Source organism: Schistocerca americana, unplaced genomic scaffold (assembly GCF_021461395.2).
Source record: "Schistocerca americana isolate TAMUIC-IGC-003095 unplaced genomic scaffold, iqSchAmer2.1 HiC_scaffold_177, whole genome shotgun sequence".
NCBI lineage: Eukaryota > Metazoa > Arthropoda > Insecta > Orthoptera > Acrididae > Schistocerca > Schistocerca americana.
The window spans coordinates 112,501-117,500 of NW_025725864.1; the positions used below are offsets into that span (position 1 = coordinate 112,501).

General features: G+C 52.0%; 1 non-coding gene across 1 annotated transcript in view; it reads left to right on the forward strand.

Moving 5' to 3' along the window:
* The first annotated feature begins 3,793 nt into the window (after positions 1 to 3,793).
* LOC124571636 overlaps positions 3,794 to 5,000 on the forward strand; it is a 1,910-nt gene continuing 703 nt past the window's right edge. Inside the window, exon 1 of the ribosomal RNA XR_006971954.1 lies at positions 3,794 to 5,000. This exon is cut by the window's right edge and continues 703 nt beyond it. This is a non-coding gene — a ribosomal RNA (small subunit ribosomal RNA).

Here is a 5,000-nt window from a genome sequence, read left to right on the forward strand (position 1 = left end):
GTAACCTAACCTATGTCGTACCGTAACCTAACCTATGTCGTACCGTAACCTAACCTATGTCGTACCGTAACCTAACCTATGTCGTACCGTAACCTAACCTATGTCGTACCGTAACCTAACCTATGTCGTACCGTAACCTAACCTATGTCGTACCGTAACCTAACCTATGTCGTACCTTAACCTAACCTATGTCGTACCTTAACCTAACCTATGTCGTACCTTAACCTAACCTATGTCGTACCTTAACCTAACCTATGTCGTACCTTAACCTAACCTATGTCGTACCTTAACCTAACCTATGTCGTACCTTAACCTAACCTATGTCGTACCTTAACCTAACCTATGTCGTACCTTAACCTAACCTATGTCGTACCTTAACCTAACCTATGTCGTACCTTAACCTAACCTATGTCGTACCTTAACCTAACCTATGTCGTACCTTAACCTAACCTATGTCGTACCTTAACCTAACCTATGTCGTACCTTAACCTAACCTATGTCGTACCTTAACCTAACCTATGTCGTACCTTAACCTAACCTATGTCGTACCTTAACCTAACCTATGTCGTACCTTAACCTAACCTATGTCGTACCTTAACCTAACCTATGTCGTACCTTAACCTAACCTATGTCGTACCTTAACCTAACCTATGTCGTACCTTAACCTAACCTATGTCGTACCTTAACCTAACCTATGTCGTACCTTAACCTAACCTATGTCGTACCTTAACCTAACCTATGTCGTACCTTAACCTAACCTATGTCGTACCTTAACCTAACCTATGTCGTACCTTAACCTAACCTATGTCGTACCTTAACCTAACCTATGTCGTACCTTAACCTAACCTATGTCGTACCTTAACCTAACCTATGTCGTACCTTAACCTAACCTATGTCGTACCTTAACCTAACCTATGTCGTACCTTAACCTAACCTGTATTGCGCCTTAACCTAACCTGTATTGCGCCTTAACCTAACCTGTATTGCGCCTTAACGTAACCTGTATTGCGCCTTAACGTAACCTGTATTGCGCCTTAACGTAACCTGTATTGCGCCTTAACGTAACCTGTATTGCGCCTTAACGTAACCTGTATTGCGCCTTAACGTAACCTGTATTGCGCCTTAACGTAACCTGTATTGCGCCTTAACGTAACCTGTATTGCGCCTTAACGTAACCTGTATTGCGCCTTAACGTAACCTGTATTGCGCCTTAACGTAACCTGTATTGCGCCTTAACGTAACCTGTATTGCGCCTTAACGTAACCTGTATTGCGCCTTAACGTAACCTGTATTGCGCCTTAACGTAACCTGTATTGCGCCTTAACGTAACCTGTATTGCGCCTTAACGTAACCTGTATTGCGCCTTAACGTAACCTGTATTGCGCCTTAACGTAACCTGTATTGCGCCTTAACGTAACCTGTATTGCGCCTTAACGTAACCTGCATTGCGCCTTAACGTAACCTGCATTGCGCCTTAACGTAACCTGTATTGCGCCTTAACGTAACCTGTATTGCGCCTTAACGTAACCTGTATTGCGCCTTAACGTAACCTGTATTGCGCCTTAACGTAACCTGTATTGCGCCTTAACGTAACCTGTATTGCGCCTTAACGTAACCTGTATTGCGCCTTAACGTAACCTGTATTGCGCCTTAACGTAACCGATATTGCGCCGTAACGTAACCTATATTGCGCCGTAACGTAACCCACATTGCCCCTTAACGTAACCCACATTGCCCCTTAACGTAACCCACATTGCCCCTTAACGTAACCCAACACACGTTGGGCCTTAACCCAACACACGTTGGGCCTTAACCCAACACACGTTGGGCCTTAACCCAACACACGTTGGGCCTTAACCCAACACACGTTGGGCCTTAACCCAACACACGTTGGGCCTTAACCCAACACACGTTGGGCCTTAACCCAACACACGTTGGGCCTTAACCCAACACACGTTGGGCCTTAACCCAACACACGTTGGGCCTTAACCCAACACACGTTGGGCCTTAACCCAACACACGTTGGGCCTTAACCCAACACACGTTGGGCCTTAACCCAACACACGTTGGGCCTTAACCTGCTCTGTAATTGTCATACGACGCGTTAAATTAGTGTAGTGTTGCCTAACTGCAACCCCCGCAATATAGTTTGCTACTCGCACTGCCCGGTCCCCAGTGTATCGCTTCATGTTAAACACCTTGCAGCTATACACTGTAATGTGGATGGCAGCAGGACGTACATGCTCAATGCCCTTTGCAGTTGTTCATTGGCATTTGCAGTTGTTCATTGGCATTCGCATGTGCGAAGCACTTAGCCTACGCTGTGGTACGGCCTGTGTCAACTGTCCGCTGATGTTGTACGTCCAAATCACACACTGTACTGCACATTGGTCCTCATGTACTGAATGATACATCGTGGTACATGTGACCGTACAACGACTGCGCCAACAACGGCGAACCATGCGGTCCAAATGTTGTGCACTCAGCTACGTGTCGTCTCCCTATAAGAGCTGGATTGCAGTGTGGTATGCCCTGGATGGCGATCAGCATGAGCCGTCTGTTGATGTAGTGGCGCGTGTTGTCAGACGTAGTCGTCTCTTCTCACACACCGTGATAGCATGGTGCACTGCGTTCCACATCTGCGACATGCGACAGAGGCCGGTTGACAGTCGTTCGCGCAATGGACATCGCATACGTACGGGGGCCACCTTCCACGTGTTCGCGAAGCGTGCACATGTTGTTGCGTGTATGTGGGCAGACATAGTGTGTCGTGACACCTGACACAGGCATGCAACAATCGTTGAATTTGCAAATGGCGATGGACGCCTACGTTTGCTGGTGACGTTATGCAAATGAACAACTGGTAAACCGTTGTGGTGCGGTTGTTCTCGCTAGAGGTGAATCAGTGATGGCGACGATCGGTTGAGCTACCAACCGGTTGTTCCAGCGATACCCACCATGCCCACGAACGTGAATGGCATCTGGGTGTGAAGCGATACGCGGCGGTGGCTGGGTGGGACCGTCCCCGGCCGGTGAGGGGGGGCCTCCCGGCGTGCTGGCCGCGCGGTGCGTGGGCGCACGCGCTACAGCCGGCTGGTGGGGGCGGCCAGTGGCAGGCGCGCCGGCCGACGGAGGCGGCAGGCGGCGCAGCTGCGCGCCGGCGCACCCTGCACGCGGCGCCGTGCGGCCAAAGTAGGTCCTCGCGGGCCCGGTGCGAAGCGCGGTGGACATCTGCAGTGTGCTGGTCCGATTGAGGACTGTGTGCGCTGAGGATGCGCCGCCGCCCGGCGCTCGGCGCCGCGACGCCGTCTGCTGCTCGGTCGCCTCTGCGGTTCTCGCAGGTGGTTTGTATCGCAGCTGTGCGGACGTGTTGGCGCGTGCGCTGTGCTGGGAGAGTTCGCTTCGGCACCCAAGTGGGGCTTTTGTCCTTCTGTGGCGCTGGCGTTGGAGCTGCCGGTCACCGTAGGTGGCGCGTGTTGTCTCCCGCCGGCAATGCCACGACAGCACGCTCCCGGGCCTCTGTCGGCAGCGGCAAGCTCAGTTGGGAGCACGGGTGGTCGCACCTAAAGCGTCTACTCGCCAAACTCCGGGCGATTGCGCCTCTCTCGAACCCGACCAAGTACTTAGGACGGCGCTGCGCGCCGCCGGGACCTGAGAGGGTTTCGAGGTGTATTGTGCAGGGGAGCTCAGCCTCCTCCTGTTTGCAGAATAATTGAGCGGACGCTTGCGTGTTCGCGCGGGCCCCCGGGACACACTCCCGGGCGGCCGGCTGCTCAGCTCTAGTTGACGCAGCTCCCTGGTTGATCCTGCCAGTAGTCATATGCTTGTCTCAAAGATTAAGCCATGCATGTCTCAGTACAAGCCGCATTAAGGTGAAACCGCGAATGGCTCATTAAATCAGTTATGGTTCCTTAGATCGTACCCACGTTACTTGGATAACTGTGGTAATTCTAGAGCTAATACATGCAAACAGAGTCCCGACCAGAGATGGAAGGGACGCTTTTATTAGATCAAAACCAATCGGTCGGCTCGTCCGGTCCGTTTGCCTTGGTGACTCTGAATAACTTTGGGCTGATCGCACGGTCCTCGTACCGGCGACGCATCTTTCAAATGTCTGCCTTATCAACTGTCGATGGTAGGTTCTGCGCCTACCATGGTTGTAACGGGTAACGGGGAATCAGGGTTCGATTCCGGAGAGGGAGCCTGAGAAACGGCTACCACATCCAAGGAAGGCAGCAGGCGCGCAAATTACCCACTCCCGGCACGGGGAGGTAGTGACGAAAAATAACGATACGGGACTCATCCGAGGCCCCGTAATCGGAATGAGTACACTTTAAATCCTTTAACGAGTATCTATTGGAGGGCAAGTCTGGTGCCAGCAGCCGCGGTAATTCCAGCTCCAATAGCGTATATTAAAGTTGTTGCGGTTAAAAAGCTCGTAGTTGGATTTGTGTCCCACGCTGTTGGTTCACCGCCCGTCGGTGTTTAACTGGCATGTATCGTGGGACGTCCTGCCGGTGGGGCGAGCCGAAGGCGTGCGACGCGCCTCGTGCGTGCTCGTGCGTCCCGAGGCGGACCCCGTTGCAATCCTACCAGGGTGCTCTTGAGTGAGTGTCTCGGTGGGCCGGCACGTTTACTTTGAACAAATTAGAGTGCTTAAAGCAGGCAAGCCCGCCTGAATACTGTGTGCATGGAATAATGGAATAGGACCTCGGTTCTATTTTGTTGGTTTTCGGAACCCGAGGTAATGATTAATAGGGACAGGCGGGGGCATTCGTATTGCGACGTTAGAGGTGAAATTCTTGGATCGTCGCAAGACGAACAGAAGCGAAAGCATTTGCCAAGTATGTTTTCATTAATCAAGAACGAAAGTTAGAGGTTCGAAGGCGATCAGATACCGCCCTAGTTCTAACCATAAACGATGCCAGCCAGCGATCCGCCGCAGTTCCTCCGATGACTCGGCGGGCAGCCTCCGGGAAACCAAAGCTTTTGGGTTCCGG